The sequence below is a fragment of the Adiantum capillus-veneris genome, chromosome 7 (assembly GCF_014529385.1).
Source record: "Adiantum capillus-veneris isolate H3 chromosome 7, ASM1452938v2, whole genome shotgun sequence".
In the NCBI taxonomy this organism is placed as follows: domain Eukaryota; kingdom Viridiplantae; phylum Streptophyta; class Polypodiopsida; order Polypodiales; family Pteridaceae; genus Adiantum; species Adiantum capillus-veneris.
In genome coordinates this window covers 11781697-11804499 of record NC_140937.1, presented here as the reverse complement: position 1 = coordinate 11804499, position 22803 = coordinate 11781697, and positions in this window count along the sequence as shown.

The window sequence follows — 22803 nt, the reverse complement described above, 5'->3', positions numbered from 1 at the left end:
TCTTAGCCTCTCTTGCCTGCACCAGGCTCTGATACCATGTAAATAATGAGGATGCAAGAGAGCTACACAAGACAAGCACACACCACACAGAGATGGAAAGATTCTTCTTCTTCTCACAGAAAAGAGAGTACAAAATGATTAAGTGCTAAAACTGAAAAGTAGCACATATGTACATGTGGTCACTAAGTGTGAACTCGCTAGAAGCGTACTAGGCTGGCACTATAAGTGTAGACCAGCTGTAGAATCACTGGTAGAGATCCTCCGTGTCGGTCACCTAACGCGCCAGTGAGTAAATGTCGTAAGCGGCCAAGATCCGTAGTGGATGCCAGCTCAAGATGTAGAGCTCGACATCTCAACATGGGGTTCTACAATGGTCATGTCACTGAAGTACTCAAGCAAGAAGTCCTCTGCTACTTCTTGTAGAGCCATCAATGCCACCACTTTCCACCTTTTAGTGCCCCAGGTAGCTTCTTCACATATGGACCTCACCATCCTCTGAAAGGGCAGCTTTGGTATGCACAAATCTACACATTTCTGTGCCTTCTTGATTTCTCTGAAAAGTCCCATGCAGCTCTGTAACTTCTTCACCCTTGGACCTTTCGGAATTTTATTTGGTTTTCCACGTCTCTTCTTTGGGGTTGCAGATCTGCTACTTGCCTTAGCTGCTAATCCTGGTCCCTTGCCTGCCTTCCTTGCAGTGGCTTTGTTCTAGCCATTTCACTGTATAAAAATAGAGGAGTCTCTCTCTCTCTCTCTCTCTCTCTCTCTCACACACACACACACACACACACACACACACACACACACACACACACACACACACACACACATACACACACACACCACAACTTATCCCATTACTAACGGGGCGAGTGAAACATATTTTGACCCCAAAATACACCTCCGCGCGCCGTTAGTATAAGGGTACAGAAAGACTCTCTCTCTCTTTCTCTTTCTCCCGCCTTCCCCAGTCTCTACACTTTTTCTTCCTCTCTCTATAACACACACACACACACACACACACACACACACACACACACACACACACACACACACTCGTGGATACACTCCATCTCTCTCACTTGTTCTACTTGCATTTGCACAGTACTAAAGGCGCGCAAAGAGACATCCAAAGCGGAGGTGGCTATCTCCGCGCGCCTTTAGTATAGAGAGAGAGATAGATAGATAGATAGATAGATTTTATTATCGTCCTCGGAGGTCAAATATGACCTATGGGACCAAAGTTACATGTGATGTAGTATGTGGTTAGTCTGTCGATCAATCACCTCCGGAATATTAGTTCAATGAAACACCCAATATAGAATCTCATGATCTTCTTTCTTTACCTGCAACACAAAATAAGTGAGACTTAAGTAGATGTGAACATTTGAGCTGAGCTGAGAATCTCGCTTACCTCAAACGCACCAAGCCACCATATGTTAGATTCTGATTGAACACTAAAATACAAAGGATCATCATTGGGACACTTTGAGAGGGCTCTATTCATTAAAGTAATAGTAACACGCTCTAGCTTTTTCTCTTTAACAAGCTCACACTCATCCAGTTTTAACACAAAATGTAATACCCCTCATGACTCCTCAAATGTGATGTTGTAAAACTCCACCATTCTCTTCTGTAACATCTGCAGGTCCATAAAAATATTATTGAACTCATCATATGCCATGTTTGCTCCATGGCCACTGTAAGTTGCTTTAATATGAAAGGGCTGTCCAAGATAGTCTCCTTGTGCCTCATTAAGCTGAAGCCTCTCTTTCCAAACACTTGAGACTGATGGTAAAAGTTTGGATTTTATACCCTTCTTAACAAAGATGGATGAGATAGATTTTTGTATAGCAGAATATCCTCTTTTGCTTACACCAAGTGAATCAAGTGTGCCTTGTATCTCTTTTGCAAGCATTGAGTTCTCTGAAATAAAGCGGTCCACTAGATTTCGTTGTAGGACCTTAAACTTCTTGTCATGTACTATATCTGCTCTGCTAACAGGCTTTTACTTATAAGTGGCTTCAATCTCTTTCCTATATTGGCTTTGGGGTCAATGTTTTCCTTGTCAGGATAGATTAAATCTCTATATGAAGACAATTCATAAGTAAATAACAGAAAATTTACTTTACTAACATTATTTAGGCACATGAAAAGAATGCATAACAAGAAAAAACAAAAAGATTACTTAACTAAGACAATTTAGCCAACCAAGAAGCATCACCTTAATGCTCGGATTCTTTTCTTGAGACCTCCGGATGCAACCTGCAATGTTTCAAGATTGCGCAATTTCTTCTTTCGGATACGGCCACCCAAGATGGTGTCCTTCATTCGACAACTTCGTACCTTTCCTTTCAGTTCCTGTACCTCTGTTTTGTGTTACAAAATGGTAACCTGATCTGTAGAATGTAAATGTGAAAGACGAACAATCTCACATTGTTGAGCTTGGAGAATGCCCTTATAAGTTTCAGCTTCCCTTGTAAGAGATTTACAATAACCTAGAAGGCCCTTTTCTCCATCACCAACAAAGGTCAATAAGCTAGTAGGATTGACAAACAGTGGAGACGCATTAGTCATTGAATTCTTAGGATAGAGAGAGCCTCTCGTCCAGATATCTATGTGTTTAGCTCCTTGAGCTCTGAGCGTGTCTATGGATGCGGGAGGTATATGTGTGTTTGCTTTACTACGCTTAATCAATGGTTGGTACTCATTGTCCAAATCAATGTGAAGGTGATATTTGGCTCATTTCTGCGTAACATTTGTGCCATTTGATGAGTGCGCCATTAGCCAAATGTGCACGTTGAATGGAAAGTGAATAGGCGGCTGCGCCTTCATCCCTCCATGTTAGCCTCATTCTCTCCATGTTGACGAGGTTCATTCAATGCAACTGAAAAGAAGATTATCCCTCAATCATTACGAACGAATGTTCAGAAGAGTAAGGAATCTACTTGAAGTACACTTTTTGAACTTTTACCATGAAAGACCCACCTCTATTATTCGCTATCTTTTCTAGAGAGAGAGCGCAAAAAATACATTTTCTTAGAAGGCCCTCCAAATGACCTCCGAAATTTCCTAATGATGAGAAAGGGACAACAGTTCATAACCAGCATGAGATGGCTGGTCTGATGTTGAGCTATCTTAGTCAAATCATTGGACGGCCAGAGATCCAGTCCCAAGAAGTGGAAGAAGCCAGAGGGACCTTACTGCAGAGTGTGAAGAAGGAAATTCCCCACTCAGAAGCTAATTGCTTGGAACATGCATTCTTCGAAGACGAATGTTCACTAGCATTGCAAGCCCTTGGCAAGGAAAAGTCCCTTGGTTGGGATGGGATGACGGTGGAATTCTATAGAGAATTTTGGGATGTTCTCAAGGCCCCAATCACAAGATTGGCCAATAAAGCCATGGTCGAAGGGTCATTGGAGGTAAGTGTAAAGAGAGGGCTTATCAAACCCGTCCCAAAACAGATCTGTTGTTCTCAACTGAAACATTAGCGCCCTATAATGATGATTTCGGTGGCCTACAAAATTATAGCTAAAGCAGTAGCTCTCAGACCAGCCCCTTACTACCCAAGATCATCTCTCCCCATCAACATGGGTTCATAAAAGGAAGGTCCATTCACGATAACATCTTGGCAAAAATGGTGGGCATCGAATACGCAATTGTGACAAAGCAGGAGTGCATTCTGCTGCAGGTGGGACCTGGACAAGGCTTATGACAGAATAACATGGACATATATAGAAGCCGTCATGGAAGCTCTGGGCTTTGGTCCTCGCCTATGTCGGTTGGTACGCGTACTGGGGGACTAGAAGCCAGCCAGAGCTCCTATTCAATGATAGAATTGTGGGCTCTTTTGAGGTCAAAAGGTCTATTAAGCAGGGATGCCCTCTGGCCCCCCTACTTTTTGCTATAGGATCACATCCTTTAATCACGATGCTCGAAGCTAGTGTGGAACGAGGGGAGTTGCAAGGCCTTGCTTTGCCAAGAAATAGACAACTCCTGGCAAAACTTTTTGTAGACGATTCTCTCCTCTTCTTGAAGGCGTGCCCCCAAGTCATCAAAAAATTTCTGGAGATTGTACAAATATTCTCAGGAGTTGGCTATTTCTTTGCCAAGAAATAGCCAACTCCTGGCAAAACTTTTTGTAGACGATTCTCTCCTCTTCTTGAAGGCGTGCCCCCAAGTCATCAAAAAATTTCTGGAGATTGTACAAATATTCTCAGTAGCTTCGGGGTCCCAGTGTAATAGAGAGAAGTCAAGGCTGATCTCCCTATCGAAAAATGACTCATTTGACCCTTCTATCTGGTCGGGGGAGATTGTCACAAAAGGGAATATATTCAGACATCTGGGAGCCCCTTGGGGTGGATGTAACTCACAAGCAAAGATTTGAGTGGGTGGTTGAAAAAATCAAAACAAAAATGAGTAGGTGGGAGTATGCTCTTCTCCCATTCCGAAGTTGGATAATAGTGTTGAATGCCTTTATGATTCCTTATATTGCCTTCACTAGCCCGCTTCTCAAGATGGCTAAATGTCACTGGAAAGAGTTCTTAAAACCAGTAAAAAGGTTTTTATGGAAAAACAACACAAAATCCTCCAGGCCATGGCAATGGGCCCGGGGGGAATCAGTTGCTCGACCGGTGAATCAAGGAGGCCTAGGAATTCTCAACTTTGTGGCCCATGTAGAAGCTTGTTGCGCCATGTTTGTTGTTTCCTTGGCTAAAGAGGATTAAGTTTGGGCTGTCATGGTCAGAGATATGATAGAAGCAGCTAAACTTGGCTCGAATGGTGGAAAATGGAGAGGAGTGGAGGTTCATGACAAACTGTTAGCCCCGGAGTGGTCTATCTTAAGACTGGGGGGCAGCTCATGAGAATTGATAAGAAAATGCAATAGAGCAGTAGGAGTCTTAAAGTGCGGGGAAGAAGTCAGATACTTCAAGAACTCCATTTTGCATTGGTCCCCCTGGCTGTCCAAAGTTGTAGATCCGCCACAAACTCCCTATTGGATTGAGACAGCCAGGAAACTAAATAATAAGGGTCTGAAGCGACTTGGGCACTTCTGGGACAGTGGCAACAAGAGGCTGAAAACCATTGGCCTTCTGGTTACCCAGTACCAACTCAATAGCTTGGAGGTCTTGCTTGTCCACAAAGTGATGAAAGAGCTTGACAATTTAGTGATGCCAATCTGTGATTCGGAGTTTGACTAGAATTCTTGGAAAATGGCCCGAAAGCAGTCTCTTATGGAAACCCCATCCTAAAAGCATTTATCAAACAATTATGCATAAGAAGAATTGGTCTAGCCCCCTTAACAAGCAATGGCCGGAGGAAAGGTGGGAGGAAGTAATGGAGAACATATGGATATGTGGGAAAAAGCAATGGCCAGAGGAAAGGTGCTAATATGGACACTCACGCGCAAGCAACACTCGGAGGATTGGTCTAGGACTACTTGTGCCTTGTTGCCTAGGACGGGGGTAAATTTTGGCCATCGGTAAATAAAGATCTCATAAGGACAAGTTTATAGACCTTGTGTAGTGGCGGGTTGGTGGGGGTGGTTGCCCTATTAGCTGATGTAATTATAGTCCCTCGATGATGTCATGGCTCAACAAGAGCATGAAAAGACCTTGTAATTTTTTGGGCTGTTCAATATAATTCACTCACAATTGTGAGTTTTGCTATAAAAAAAGTTCTGACCTAAGCTCACTTTCCTACCTAGATACTTTCCTTTCTTACCTTGTTTTCTTGCTGGAATTCTCTCTGTCTTTTTTCTCTCGGGATTCCTAATACCTCTCTTCTTGATCCAAATTTCCCTCTACATAACTATTTGGTTTGCAAGAAATCATAGCATTGTGTATCTTGCAAAGGCTCAATAACAAAGCCGTACACCACACAAACATTTTTCTACTCGTGAATTGCTTTAATCCCTTACTTATGGAATGTAACAAGCGTCAATTTTTTACATGAGGAATGATATCTTAATAGCCAAAACCATCTGCCCTCTAAGAATTTCCCTCTGAGTCTGACAAATTGTCATACTCCTTGTTAGAAGCATGTACCTTATGCTTCCAAAGTTCCACTTATCTTTCTAGGTTGAGCTCCTGGAGTCCAATGACTTACCACCTAAGGGTCACCCTCTTTGGGTTTCTTAACTAGTCACTTTCCTTGCTAGGTCCCTTTGCTTTAATATACCTTCCCCTTTAAGAATGGATGGTCATTGTTTACCCCCTTAATCTTAATTGCTAAACCATATGTAGAATATGCTTTTGAGGTCTTTTTTTTTTAAAAAAAAAAACAATCTTTCAGATTGTATCCTTTATCTTGGGCACACATTCATCTAGCATAACCAACTCATTAAAAAATTCCTCTAAGAATATAGTCCCCTTTGGACACTCCTTGGTGGGGCATCTTACTAATTGAAAGAAGGGGTGACTAATTGGGATAGGAAATTATAGGTTACTCATAATCTAATCTCAAGGTTCAAGGCCCCATGAGCATGTGGCACGTAGAGAAATCTTTTATTGCCTAATTTTTCATTCCAAACATACCTCTTTGCTTGACTTCTATCCACCTCCAGTGTGTGAGATGGAAAAGCCACTCTCTAACTCTAAAAATGCATTCCGGCACTCTCGCCACTTTGAGCTCCATAAATGCTTCATAACTACCTATCCCTTTTAAGTTTCCACGTATAGTCCTGTTATTTTTTAAAGAAGATTACTACTGGGTACTTTGCCAAAAAAACCCATTTCCCTCAAATGACCTATAAAATACTAGCTACTCGTGAGAGATTTTTTAAAACATGGATAGCCTTTATGAGACTTTAGAAGTCAAAACACGTTGGCAAGATTGCCATATCTAATGAAAAGTTTCTCTTGCAATGTCATCTTTTATCCTTGCTTCTTGCCACAATTGAGTATTCGCACATAGACTTTTTATATATACAAAGGGTTGTATACATAAGGTAGGGGATTGTGTTCATAGTATGGAGACTATATATAGGGGTTAGATCATTATTTATATCTCCATAGATAGGGGGGTGGATATAGGGGGGTTTGCTTGGGTGGTTGCTTGCAAGTGACATCCTTCTAGAATAATGAATCCCTCATGATTGTAGATCGGGTATCCACAATCCTTCATGGATTTTCATTCATGACCACATATATTATGTCTCCCAACACCATACAGCTGTGGGGGGAGGAGCGTGTCATGGGTCACAAATTTGATCTTGTTGGATCTCCCCTTTGGTGGATTGCATATGGGTTGTAGTGCTCCACCTCATTGTGTTCTACATTTTCATTTGGCATTCTTGACACTTGTAGATTTTGGGTATTTGCTCGTTATGGCATCTATGGTAAGCGTGTGTTGTTTGCTTGATTTCATGCATAGTTTGGAATTTCTAATATTGGCCCCTTTATCTTAGCTGAGAGACTATGAACATGAGAGGCTATTAGATAGTTTGAGAGATTTTGTCGGGATTTGGAGATGGTGGTGCATCTTGCATTGTTGTGCTTCATCATGGAGCATATGAATATCTCAAGAGTTTATCTACTCGGGTTTAGGTAATGTGCCTATACTTTGAGTGATCCTATCAGTGCTCTTCTTTAGATTCTATAGTTGTGTGCTTTGTTTTGTTGTGCCATTTCTCTATGATACCCATGGTGCATAGGATCGAGATGTGTCCATCATGCTATATGATGGCGTTCATCACTACATTCTCTCACTTGGGTATCTAACCTTTGGATTTAGTCATGAGGCATTATCTTCTAGAGATTTCACAGGTTAGATCAAGATTGAGGGCCCTTGTCATGCTGGTTTGCAACAAAGCCCGGCCTTTGTTGTTGCCTTTATGAAGTTTCTTTGTCGGGGTGGAGGTATTTGTTTGGATCCAGGGTGTGATACCACTCCAATATGGACATCATGTTTAGCATCAAGGTGGGCATGTGCAGAATGTATTTCTTTATGTTTATGTCACTTGTTTTGCATGCCTGAATGCTTTATTATTTCTAAGATGCCTAAAATGTTCATTTTGAAATTCAATATTTTGAAATCCTCAAGTGAGGTGTCCAATGGACCATGTTGGAATTTTGACATTCTCTACCTGTACAAAGGAAGCTCTCTCCCCTGATTTTTCTCAAATTTATAAATATATCAATGACTGCAAAATGTGATGTGTGATATGTCCCTTTTCAGTCCCTTGAGAGGAGTCTTCCCATCAGCTCATGTTGTGCACACACCTAATTCCATGTGCTCTCTTAACTATTCGCTTATATTTATATTAACTCAAAAAATATTGCTCAGGGTATGGTAAGACTCGAGAAATGAGGGGAGAGAAAGAAACAAATCGGTGGTGGGTGGAAAAGGTCAAGGGATTAAAGAGGATAACAACAACATAGTAGTAGTGATAGAAGAGGGGTTGGGGACAAATGTGGCTATGATAGGGAAGAAAAGCAATAGATGGATAGTGATTGGATAAGCTAGGTGAAAGAGTAGAGGCTATGTGCAATAGAGAGTGCTTTTATTCAAGATCATGATAGGGCTTGAGACCTGAGTTTTTCATTAATGGTAGTGGCTCTCTTGATAGGTTTTCAAATATACAACATTATGAGAAAGAACATCTACGACATAAAAGGGACCCTACCAAACTGGAAGTAATTTCTTAGCTTTCTTGACATATCTAGATTAATATAGTATCACAAGTGAACCTTTGCCAAAGTTGCATGATTTTAGATAAGATCGTTTCATGCTTTTCTTTGTTGCTACTTGACAGTTAGGATTTGGGCAGCTAATAACATAGACTCGTCTACAAGAAAGTCCATGACAAGTTATCTTGATTGGTGAGTGGCATGGGGTTGACCCTAAGTGACTCTACTCTAGGTGAGCCATGTTGAAATTCAAAGGGAGCCACAATCTTCAAGATAAATTATGCCAATTGAAAGGTGTGTGTTGAAGGGTAGCCTCAAATGCAGAGGAATCCCAAACTCTGAGCAAGTGTTTTCGACCTAATACAAAATCGAGTGACATCTAACAAAGCACCGTTTGTTTTAAAATTGAGGCAGCTCATGATCAAGCAAGAAATCATATTCTAAAGTGCATTTTTATGGCCTTCAACTTCATATATGCATCTTCTCCATCATCTATGTTTATGACCGTCAAACTTCAGTTGTGCTCCCGATACATTAATGGATGCAAACATACATGGTCTCTAATAGGGTCAAAACTCTCTTTCAAAGAATAACCTTAATCTCAAACATTCTACATTTCAGCATCAACATGACCTTATGGCTAGGAAAAGGACCAAAGATAGTGGCATGAGTATCCATGGAAAGCTATTGTCATGAAAAAGTTGGAAAGAGATCGGAGGTATTAACATTTGTTACAACGAAGCTAAGGAAGAGAGCTTGCTAGCACTAAAAGTGAAACTTTTGTAAAGAGGGGACTCTCAAGGGAAATTCCAAAGTCCATAGATGACACATCATGATGCATCATAGTGGAGCATCCTTCTAGATCACCCCTACAAAACTTGTGCACACAACCCTCATTTTGGTTTGGGTTAATGGTAGCCATTTATGCTGATGGTTGTTTAGGTGGTGGTACAGTAAGACTTAGCTTTGTAAAAATGATAACTAAGGTGACAATGCATAGTATTAATTACAAAGGGTAGCAGTGCTCGATGCCGTGGTTAAGTGCTTTGACTAGAATCACATTTTTGTGCATCAACTGCGACATGGAGGCCACTTATGTGCATAATATAGGTTTTATCATCTAGTTGCTGCTACCTTCTCATCTTTGATCGGTCCATATATGCTAAAAGTAGTTTAGAGCCATCCTTATCAAAGTTAGGAAGGGGTTACTAGTGCAAGTATGCTAATTTTGGTAAGTTGTTGAAGCCCCTAACATACTTCTACTAGTGCTCGATGCCGTGGTTAAGTGCTTTGACTAGCATCACATTTTTGTGCATCAGCTGCGACATGGAGGCCACTTGTGTGCATAATATAGGTTATATCATTTAGTTGTTGCTACCTTCTCATCTTTGATTGGCCCATATATGCTAAAAGTTGTTTAGAGCCATCCTTATCAACGTTAGGAAGGGGCTACTAGTGCAAGTATGTTGATTTTGGTAAGTTGTTGAAGCCCCTAACATAGTTCTACTATGCTCACAACTACAAATCCCATTACCATATTTGGTGCATATTTATTTGAAAAGTAACTGAGAACTATGCATCATGTGGCCATGCTCTTATGGTAGTCTACTAATAGCATACCCTCATGATTAAGAGCCGATGCTTCAATTAAACGAAGGAATTTCCCCCCCCCAAATTGAAGCTACTCTAAAGCTAGACCTTAACACTAGATGAAAATTTTAAAGACTAATCAAGGGTTGATACAAGAGCAACATTAAGTCATTGCCAGACTAAAGCGGTGTAGGCTCCCTTCCACCACTGGAAAAAGTTTCCCTCTCTCTCTCTCTCTCTCTCTCTCTCTCATTCATGCTCTAATGTAGTGAGATTCAAATGCCATTTGCATTGAAAACAAAAACATGAGAGTATGAATGTAGAAGCCCTACAAAATTTTCTTCCTAAAAAATCTCTCATACAAAGATATCTTGGATATCTTTGTGGTCTTGCCGAACATAGCTATAACTAGAGCAGCTTCATCACTAAGTCCATGCACCAATAGCTCTTCCCTTCGTGCACCCTTCTTGTAACAAATAGCCTTTCCTTGGGATTTTTGATCTAAAAATGTCTTCTAGCATGCTTTTATAGACTTTGACGCATGGATACTAAAGAAGTCGATGTATAACACACATCAATCTAATCCACAAGGCCTTAAATGGGAGCACACTTTATCCTTGGCCTAGAGTGAGTATTGGTTAGCTGCCAAATCAAAAAACCATCTCTAACAAGCTTCGTGACGTTCTGTCATACTGAAAGTGATCAATTGTCCATGTATATCTTGTTGACCTCATTGGGATTGAGCCAAACTTAGTTTTCGCACATTTGAGAATGTTGGATGCCAAGCACTTCTGCAACTTGAGAGAAACAATGGTCTTCACTCGGGGAGACACTCACCGACAATAAGAACCTCTCTCTCTCTCTCTCTCTCTCTCTCTCTCTCTCTCTCTCTCTCTCTCTCTCTCTCTCTCTCTCTCTCTCTCTCTCTCTCTCTCCCTCAAATTTCCATAGGAAACTAGAAGCCCTCTACACGCATGGGCCTTGTCCACCTTCTTGGTCGTTTTCCATGTGTCACTACCTTTGCGCTAGTGTTTGAGCCAATGCTTAAAATGAGCTAGACGACGAGTCCCCAAAATCAAGATTAGGTGCAAGAAACTCATGTGTTGTAAGGCAATAGAGTGGACCTGACAAACTGTATAGAGCTAAGAGGACACAAAAATTGTGGGGGAAAACATGCATAGAAGCCAAACCAAGGCAGTGAAGGAGGAAGCACTTAGTATCCTTTGGCATGTAAACTCAATGTGAAGTAGGTGTTGCTTGCCACATGATACTAAGTGTTTCCTCCTTCACTGCCTTGGTTTGGCTTATGTGCACCTTCAATAGCTTCAACTTCAATAAAGGACTTCTTGAGCATTGCAACGGAAGGATTTACCTTGAGGAAATCCCTTCCTGCAAGCATACCAAAAAAGGCGGAAGACTCTTGCCTGGAGGCGCTTACATCCTTCCTCATGCCTTCGTATAGCTCTTTCTAGTCCTGGTTATTTTGCTTCATCTCTTCCACCTTACAATAGACTCTTGCAGAATAAGCAGGGGCAAGAGTTAAGAAATTCGACAAAGGACCTCAAGGAACTTGACACTTTAGCACCAGCTCTGCAGGATCCGTGGTAGGAGAAGGTTTCATGGTTGGAGTGAAAGAGTTTGAAACTGTCTTCTCAGCCACCATGAAAGAGTTCATGGTTTCCATCATGGTTGGAGGAAATCTCAACAGCTGAAGGAGAAGGATTCATCACCGGAGGATTCTCAGCAATAGAAGGATTAGGATTCGTGGAAGGTTTCATGGCTATCATGACCAAGAATCCTAATCCTTCTACTCCTGAGAATCCTTCTCATCCTTCTACTGCTAAGATTCCTCCAGCCATGAAACCTTCCATGACCATGAATCCTAACCCTTCTACTGCTGAGAATCCTTCTCATCCTTCTCCTGTTGAGATTCCTTCTTGGCAGCACGATGGAATATACGAGCAAGAAAATTGAGCACACGCTCTCTCTCAGCTTTAAGTACCACGGGTTCCAACCATGGGATCATGGCCTTGTCACTAATTGACACTTCCCTAGGGAGGTGGGATCAATGGCCCACATGAGCCCAAACCACAAGAAATTAAGTATAGAGAGTGCAATGAAGCTCTTTCCATGGCTAACTAAATTAGTCGAGCTCTATAGGCTTCCCTTTACCAACACCTAGTAGCATCACTGGGAGGCAAAGGAAAATTTGCTATTATGCAAAAAATCACATTTATAAGAGAATAGTTGTTAACCCTCTATCACCTATGATGGACAATGTATTATTTATTTGGTAGAGTCAAGTATCGGGCTTGTCGGTCCAATAGGAAAAGGGTAAGAGTGATCGCCGATAAGAGGTGCACTCTAACTGCAACATTTAAGGGATTAGTTGGCTAAGCATGGGCGCCCAAGTGTGAATGGGGTGAGCTCATATAAAAGTCAACTAAACCTAAAATTCACTCATTCTCTCATTTGTGCAACTGAAGAGTGCTTTTGCTCCATTTCCATCTTCTTCTTCTTCATCTCCTTGTGTGTGTGTGTGTGTGTGTGTGTGTGTGTGTGTGTGCATGAGAGAGAGAGAGTGTGTGTGTGCGATCGAGCATTGCGGCGGCACGACGGCGGCGAGGCGGTTGAGCTCGGCGTAGCGGCGTCTCCCTCTTCTTCGCAGCGAGGAGTCCTCCACGATAGCAAGCGTAGAGCGGTGAGTGACACACCATTGCCATCTTTGAGCTTACTAGTTTAGGCTTCTTGTGTGCTTGGAGCCATTTGTGGCTCGCACACATTGTATCAGAAAGTTACTTGCATTGACACGTGCGACATATGCGCACATTTTTGGCGCCGTTGCCAGGGAATGCCATACACTAAGCTTGAATGGCACTCTGTGCTTCTTTTGTGGTGCAATTTCAATTGTAGGAAGGATAGGGAAGGAAGGTGTGTGTGTTGAGAAGAAGGATTTTGTGTTTCTACTGGGGTTAATGAAGTTTTGAAAGGTTACTGTGTTTTCTCTGTGTAAGGTGTTAGTATTAAGGTTGTTAGTTGTGTGTAATGTAATGTACATTATGTGTAAGGTGTTAGTATTAAGGTTGTTAGTTGTGTGTAATGTAATGTACAGTAAGTAGGAAGTAGATCTCTCTGTGAGAGCTAATGAAGTGTGTTAGTGTGTAACAGTAGGTGTATTAGTTGTAAGTAGGTAGGTAGAGTCTGTGTGTGCTCGCGCAGCGCAGGCCGCGGCGACCTTATCCAAAAAAAAAATTTATAAAAAAAAAAAAAAAAAGGTAAGACCGGGATCGGTAATATCTCCCAGACCCAAGCCCAAGCTCACGCATCAGTAGCCCTTTGAAATTACGTATTTTAGCTTCACACGTAGCTAAAAGTCGACTTTTTTGAGGACCAACGGAGCTTCAGGTGACCGAATGTTGTTTTGTAAAGCACACCGCGACCCTCTAAGTGATACGCTCGTTCCGAGCTATCACACACTTTAATAAAAAAATCGATCATTAAAAAACATTTTAAAAAAACGAGTGAAAAAGGACGCCTAAAAAAGTAAGCGGTTAACCTTCAAGGTTATTTGCCGACTCTTGTAGGGTACCAAAGGCACATGCATCTGTGCTCTGGTCGTGTGCTAGAGACGGAGCAACTAGAGAGAATTTCGACTGACACGAGTTCTCAATATCCATCTACCTTAGGTTCCGGGTCCTCGACGGGGACCCAAGGTAATACAAACCAAGACCCGAACATAGCGGCTAGTGACTCTTCCTCTGACTACGACGTCATGGAGGGTTTCCCAATGCCTAATCCCGATAGCTTAGGCCAAGACATGCATGCCATGGGCCTACGGTCCGGGCTGAGCATGCTTAGCTGCTTGAAGGAAACCTTTAGTAGAGCCACACGCTTCGAACATGGAGCTAATGATGTAAATGAGAGGGGTGGAGAAGTAAATTCTCCATTCGTGACCAAAGTAGACCCTATGCCCTTAGAGAATGTGCACGTGAATACTTCATTCACTGCACTCCTGACTCTTCGGAACTATTTTCCTCTGAGGCTATATTACCTGATGGTAGAAGCCTTGTCGAAGTGCAAGAGGTTGAACGATATATCCTTGCAGCTAGGGAAAAGGAAGTCGAGAGCTTACGCAAGGAGGATCAATGAAGAGAGTTAAAAGCGAAAGACCCTATGTCAATATCCTTTCTAGGAGAGCAACCGAGTGCTCCTGACTTAGCAACCGCTAAGGGACAACCCCTAGAAAGCAACATTGCATCTAGCTCAAAGGACACCCCTAGCACCTCAATTCTAGATGGAGCATTCTTAAATGAGAATTGGGAGTACGAACTACAAACGAAAACTCTAACCGACCTATACACAGGTCACACCTATCACGTGGGGTGGTTAAATGTCCTACAATCCACAATGGGTGCTACTAGTGTGGAGGATCAACAACAAAGAGTTTGTGAGGTCATCCATAGGGTCATTGAGCTAGCGAGACGGAACAAGGGGATCAACATGCCTTCAACGGGTCTCATGAGGTTCTTGGATACAGAGAAGGCTAAACAACCGACCTTATCGCAAATGGAGACTCCCTCGGTAAGTCCGATGGATCCCCCATATGTTGTTTCGCCAGGGGTCTCGGTGCAATCTAAGCCCACAAGTGATAGCTTTACCTTTCCAAGTCTAGCTCATCTTTCCCTTGATGACACCATGGCTACCATGCCTACCCCAATGATGGGCATGCTGAGAAGCACGCCATGGACCTCATTTGTTAGTAAAGCACCACTACCTGGTAGCTCAATGCCTGCAACAATACCTACAAGTGTGTACCAATTGTATACACCCATGGGTCATCACACTTATATAGTCACTACCCCTCCCATTGTTTCAACAACCTATGCTCCACAACCACAACACCCAAACTCTTATTTCCGTGGGACTATACCATTAGGGCCAAAAACGACTCAAAAAGGGCTGTTTGTTAATCTAAGGATTAAGGAATAGTCCAATAGTTATTTGACACGTATACAAAAGTATGGCACTCTTGTTTCCTCTATTGTGGGTTTTGGTGGTCCTATTTTGACGGAGAACCGCTAAATGTCTTGATCACAAGGCTGAAACTGCTATATTTAGGTGCTTTCGGCGAAAGATCTCGTTAAATTTGCGGCTCAAAGCAATGAAGTCTCGTCTTTTATTCTATTTTATATTTCACAAAAGCGTTGTCAAAAGATACGAAATCTATGTCAGAAGGCTCTCAAAACAAGAGCATTAATGATAAATCACCTACTTTTTTCAAACGTATACCTTTCTCGCTCTCTAGTTTGTGAGAGGTTTTAGTTTCTCTAGTTTCCGTCTATACTTTCTTTCTTCTCTAATCTCTGAGTTTCCATGGCATCTTTTGCACGTCGCCCTTCACATAACATAACTTCTTGTGACTTTCATAACGTTAGAGAGGATGGTCTTTGGAAGTCCATATCTTTTCGTGTGAATGACTGGGTAACAATGCTTCCTTCATGCAAAGGTGTACACAGAGTGAAGAGAACTAAACGCGATAAAGTAAAAATCCATTGGAAAGGTCGTGTTCTTGCTTTCAAAGTGACCGACAATGGCTGGCTAGCTAAGGTTCAACATGTGTACATGGCCAAGGATATAGTGTTAGACTGGGAAGAACATCCCACACTGCATTCTTACTGTAAGTACAAAAAAAAACTATTTGATACAGTGAATTTTTTTCATTATCCCATTGTTTTTCTCATTTTTTGATTCCATTCCAGATATATTTCCTTCAATAGCTGTGGAATGGCAGCCTGTGGAGAGTCTGAGTGGGACGTTCAAAGCAATGCATAAAGGGATTTCGGATGCTATGTATGCTGACAATCCACCTTCCTTTTACAAAACAGTGGATACAAAGTTCCATCACGAGAAGGTGCATATAGAGAACTACATCAGTTACCCATTCCCACCATAAGTTCACTTGATTGGGAAGCTCCTGATGCATGTACTATATCAAGCTTCAAATCCAAGATCAAAGAAGACATCCTTAAAGCTATGTCTCTGGGCAGGATATCAAGAAGGATTAAAGTTCAATGGTTCTTGCCTATACATGTCTTTGTGGCATGTTTCAAAACAATGGATTTGTAGAGGACAAAGACGATGTGGCTTAATAGAAGACTTTCTATGACTGAACTTGATAATGTTCTTGGAGACGGATAGAGCACCAAAGAAACTTTCCATATTGGTGACAATATTAGTTGTAGAGTAAGCCCAAATTCTATGTCTATCTCATATCAACTATGTCGTCAATCATTAGTTCTGGGCTACGACTATAGGAGATGGAGAAGCAAATTAGGTAGCTGGGTTCCTCTCGACTCTGAGGAAAATTGTCCAGAGTTTGAACTAAAGGTCACAGTACATCCACACACCGAGTATAGAAGCCTGATAGTAACAAAAAATTGGAGACTAAATGATGTTAGAGAATCTCTTGAGTTTCTTGATGAAACATCTCCCGAGTATAGATTCAAAGTGGATGAAATTGTGGTGAGCACAAGGATGGAGAATTCAACCTCTTGCATCACATGCCTTCCCCCAAAAAGAGTTGTATTTGAGCCACTTGCAAGGACTTGAAAAAACAAGTTCAATATTGTAATCATTTTGCAAATATATTTATCTTTTCTCTACTTATGTTGTTTTAAACTTACATGACATCATGATACACATTTAAGAATCGACAGTTGGTATTAAGTATTTGAAGTACAAAATTATGAATCACCAAAGGGTATATATATATGTTCATATGGAAAAAATGAACAAAAGTGTACATAGCTTTTGTGGACTATTCAATCATGAAATTCCACTTTTCTTTTTGCCTGAGAGGATTCTGCATCCTCAGAGACCCTTTTCCTTTTGTGTTCAAAACGGGGTGAAAGTTCAAGAGTGGGTGGTGGTGGTGACTTGGCAGGGGTTGGTGCTTTGGACCCCTCAGGGCTTGGCACGGGTGACTTGGCAGGGGTTGGTGCTTTGGGCTCCTTAGGACTAGCTGTCTTGGGTGATTTGGCAGCTTTCTTTGACAAGATAAATGGTAGCTTGAAAGGTGAGCTAGGTGCCTCCCACTTATTGTTCTTAAGTGTACGACGCTTTTGAACCTTGAATTTCAATGGTGAGTGGAATGGATGGCCCTTTGTATCTGCTCTTTTTTTTGCAGGGCTCTCAGTGGGACTCTTCCCCTTGGCAGTCTTCATAGTGGGACTCTTCCCCTTGGCAGGGATCTTCTTTTTGGTAGGACTCTTCCCCTTGGCAGGGATCTTCTTCTTGGGACTCTTCCCCTTGACAGGACGCTTCACCTTGGTAGGAGTCTTCTTGTGATCCTTTTTCTTTGTATAGATCTTTGCAGGACTTTTATTCTTTTGATCCATTTTCTTTGCATCCAAACCTTTGGTGGCTCTACCTTTCTTTGGTGGCAAAGGAGAATCTGGATCCTTTGGATTTATTGATCTTTCCAAAACCATAGAAACAGCCTTCTCTCTCACCCACATGACCCAAGACTCTGGATAGTCATGCAACTGAAAAAAATAGAAAAAGAAACTAAAGGACATGACATACATACATAAAACATCAAAATAAATACATGAACCACACTTACACTGAGTGCAGTCATCCGGCACCTTGACTCACGATATCTCCATGCATTTGCAAGCACCCTCCATCCACAAGATGTTGAGTCTGTCTGTAAAGGCACTTTTTGATTGTAGTACTTGAAAGCTTCTATATTGTAATCCTTGTTTGTGGTACTCAGGTGACCAACAATACGTTTGGCAGCACTGCAAGAAGACATTGAATCAAAAAGCTACTAATAGAAAACAATGGGCCATCATCAAGCATAGATTATGCTTCATACTTACAGTTTACTTTTCCCATGGATACTTGACAATGAATTCATAAATATAATATCTTTCTCCAAAAGATTGAAGATAATAAGACTCCAATGTCCTCTACAAAATAAAAAACAAATTAGCTAAGAATACCACAAAATGTTAAAAATAACATGTAAGGAGTTAAGAATTACCCTTCAACATAGGGGTATAATATGTAATTGCAGGTCAGCATGTTAAAATCATCAAAAAAACTTGAAAAGGCACTGTGTCACTAGAGGGTCAAGTATGGCAATTTGCATAGTTAGAGCCTCTGGAAGATCCCTCATAAGACACCTGGAAAAGGAAACACAAGCCACAATGAGCCCCTTGTGCCTGTGTGCCATGCACATGCACATTATAATAATTAGCAAAGCAACACACCTGAGAGAGATATAGAGCACAGTGTCACCAAGCTCAATGTTGGGATTTACAAGCATACTTGTGTCTTGAGGGAATATGTCCAAATATGCCTCAGTATCTTCAAACAAGGAAACATTCACCACCATTTGGCCTGTGACTTTTTCATAAAGAAGAGAGTTGGATGCTCTTAAAATTTCAGCTTGCTCTTTAAGGATAGCGTCCTCGGATATCATGTCTTGCTCCCTCTCAACTTCCTTAACTGCTTTAATATCCTGAGACTTTCTTGTCTCGTATTCATGTGTAACATCCTCAATGACAACCCCAGAATCTTTCTGCTGCCTGGAAGGAGGGATGTTTAAAATTTGGAAGGCTCTAAGATCCTCACTAGGAATGAGCTCAAGAGCCTTATCAAACTTGTACCTTAGCCTTGACACAAGCACAAAATCTTTGCTCATAAGTGTGACCCTGTGAGCAAATGCAGCTGCAATGTAGCTATCATTCATAAAGTCTATGAGAAAATCCTCAGCAGCTTCCTGAAGGCACATCACAGCTTGAGACTGCCACCTCACCGAGACAAAAGTTTTGATATTCATCATGCTTACAAGTCTATCAGATATCTCTTTTACAACCCTCATGAAAGAGAGCTTTGGAATTAGTAGACAAGTAGACTTTTGTGCCTTCCTTATTTCTCTTAGGGACTTCACCTGATAATTCAATCTCTTTCTGGCATTGGCCCTCTGACGAGGTTGTGGAGGGGGTGCTTTCTCTGCATCTTTCTCAGCATCACCTACTTCTGGATCGGTTGGGGCTTGGTAGACCTTCCTTGCAGTTTGCTTAGTCCTGGCCATTCGGGTACAAGAACACACCACGCGACAGAGAGGTAGGCCACAACCTTCAAGATGTTTCTATCGCGCCGTGTGTGATGAGAAGGATAACACGACGCGATAGAAGGCTGACAAAAGCTGTGGAAAGCGTCGTATGTGACCACCGGAACGTGCGAAAAGAATATCACAGAACTTCCTGTACGACGCAATAGAGGGCGCAACCACACCCTAGAACATCGCCGTATCGCGCCGTATGCGAGGTGAAATCTTTAAGCCGAGAAGCCCCGCATGACGCGATGAGAGCCCCACCCAGAAGTTGCAACATACGCTTATCGCGTCGTATGGGAAGCCATGAATATTTGGAGGTAGAGACTACCACAACGCTGTAGAAGGCACACAAACACCGTTGGAAATGGTATAGAGCATCGTATGCGAGGTCAAATTTTTATCAAGTGTCGACCTCCCGCACGACGCGATGAGGGGTTCACCGAGACTCTGGGACTTGCGCCAATCGCGTAGTGAGGGACGCTTAGGAAGCGGTAGAAAGTAGAAAGTGCGCCCACATGCCCAACAGTTCCGGTCGCGTCGATGAGAGGAAACTTGGTTTGGCTTAGTGGACTGATGACAAGTGTACGGGTAGTTGAGGACAACACGACGCGAATGTCGACTATAGGAGAAAGCACAAAATGAGCACGTGACAAGTGTTTATATACAAAACCGTTCGTACGACGATCGTTGTACGCATGCCACGTGGCACGTGTGCATGGCTAACACGTGTCACTAACGGTCATATATCGGATATATATATAGCTTGGTCTCGAATTTTAAAAATGTTCCGCGTTCACTTGTCGCATACGACACGAGATATTATCTATTTTTGTGTAGTCCTTTCGCCTCGCACAATCTTATCTTTGCAATTTGCACATTGGTGGACGCTATCGCTTTTTGTTTGCCTTGTCACGTACGACGCGCAGGGAAGAAGTTCCAAAGGTTGGGTCGAACGCCTATCACGTCGTTTGGTGTTGTTTTACGGTTTTGGTTGGCTTTGCCCCGCACGACGCGCAGGGAAGCAATTCCAAAGGCCAGGTCCAACGTCTATCGCGTCGTTTGGTCCGTTTGGTGTTTGTGTGGTTTTGTCCCGCACGACGCGCAGGGAGGCATTTCCGGAGCTTGGATCAAGCGCCTATCGCGTGGTCCGGTTTCGTTTTGGTGTGGTACATTGGCACTTGTACCTAGCTTCACCTGTCGACTTTTCCTCTACTATGATGGAAGGCCGGGAGGAGATTTTGGAGGAGAGTCCAAGTGAAAACTATTGGTGGCTGTGATGGATGGTGGTGACATGGAGGTGTACACCAAAGCATATGAAATATTCAATCCTGTGTTTGATCTTGCAGCTTTGTTAGACCATTTGAAAGACTTCTTGGCAGAAGAATTCAAAGAGTTTGAAGAAGCAGTTGAAGGCAAGTGTTTGGTTTTAGATGGGAAGGCGTATTGTCATCTAACCGAATATACTACAAACTCAATTGAAAAGAGCAAAGTAACAAGGAGGTTTGGAAGATTTTCTAAGAAGACTTCCTTTGTTTGTCCACCTACCATTTCTTGTCAATTACATTTGAAACCTTGTAACCTTGTTCCAAAAGAGGTTGCTTTTCTTTTCTTTTTGTTCCTTAAAGTTGACATGCAAGGCAAAGGTGATGAAGTGAAAGATACAGATGAGGCAACAAATAAAAATGTTTCCACAGTTTTGCAGCTTGAGAAAAGTGAAATTCTAGAAGAGGAGGAGGTTGATGTTGCAGCTGAGGAGCAAGAGAGTGCAAATTTTGATGTTGCTCAATTTAGAGCTAGTGCTGTCATTGATGAGCCAACAGATGAGGTAGAGGTATCTGAAGCTTCCCTTACTATTCCAAACCTTCCCTACTTCTTTATCAATGGGAAAGAGTATATTCCTCTCCATCATATCCAATGTTTGCTTAATATGAGGGAGGACTATTGTATTGCAGCCATTTCTGAAGCTTCTGAGGTGGCCAAAGATTTTATTGACACAGAAGAAGAGTCAAAAGAGGAGTTTTTGGCACTTGATCTTCATACATCCAATAAAGATTTTTTGCATGCTCCTGATGCACTTGCTCTATGCATGAGAAGAGTGGAAGAGGAAAAACCTTCCCTCAAAGATGAGGATTTTGAGAAGAGGCTTGTTGAGCTTGGCATCCAATCTTTTGGCAGAGACTTTAAGCTGAAAAAAATTGGAAAGGAAGTTGACATAAGAGAGATGACCGGATCATGCAATCTCCTTCAAGAAAAAGTCATTGCCGAAGATGAATTGCAAAAGGTGATCTCCCTACTGAAATCTTTCTTTTTTTCCAAGTTAGTTTTAATTACTCATTGTCTTGTTTTGCAGATTGAACTCCTTGACAAAGACAATTTTCTTGGGAGAGCTAAAGGCTCTAGAGGGAAAGCAATAGAGGGCTCTTCAAGAAGGGATGCCTCCTCTCTCATGCACTACATGCCTACATTGGATAGTGCCACCTTCTGTGCTTTCCACATGGAGTATTCTGAAGATCCTGAGTTGCCAATGTTTGCACTGAAGATATTGTCACGGTTTTTAGGGTACACTCCCCTTCAAATCAATGCAAACAAGATTATGCTACTTGAGAGAGCAGCAGCACTTCGAATGTTTGGATATGCTGCAGGATTCAATGCCTCAAGAGCAAGATACTTTCTTTGCTACTCTAGCTATGCAGCAGCAGCTAAGGAGACAAATGTCAACCTTCTTGGGGGCAATAAAAGAAGAAAGTTTTTGAGATATAGGGGTGACATGCCTGGAGATATTAAAAAAATCAAAAACTGATGTAAATTTGACAATTTTTTGCACCAAAATATCTTTTTTGGACTTGGATCTCTTTAGAAAGAAGTACAAAGTTTCAAAGTGAAGCATTAATCTCAGATCTGTGGTTGAGCAGCATGGTTGTTTGATCTCATCCGTTGTAATTGCCTCCTATAGAACCAATTGAATAATTCCTTTAGTGCATTGCTCCTTCTTTGTCCACCTCCCTTTCTCGTACATTTGAAAAAAGAAGTCCTCGTTTGATAGTGAGATTTTTCCATTCCCTGAGTATTCCATGTTGCAAGGGGTCCTTGTTTTGCAAAATATGGTCCATGCAGGTACAGAATATGCTAAAAATTTAAAAAAAGTTAGTTGAACTCAATAGGATGTAAAGTAAAATACTATCCAGACTTTAGAAAGTAATTGAATACTCACCGAGTAATATGTGATGTCTTTTGCTCCCCAAGCATCTGTAATAGCAGTTATTAAAAGCTTTATTGTCTTTTTAAAGTCATCTGCATAAGTAGCAGAGCTAACTTGTTGTCTCAAAACTTTCAAAAAACTGTCGAGCTTCTTCCACACTTCCATGCGTTTGTTGGCTACATCTGGTCTACTTTTGACATTGGTTGTTATAACACAAAGATCCTTCCAGCAGTTCCACATAGCATCAACTTGTTTGT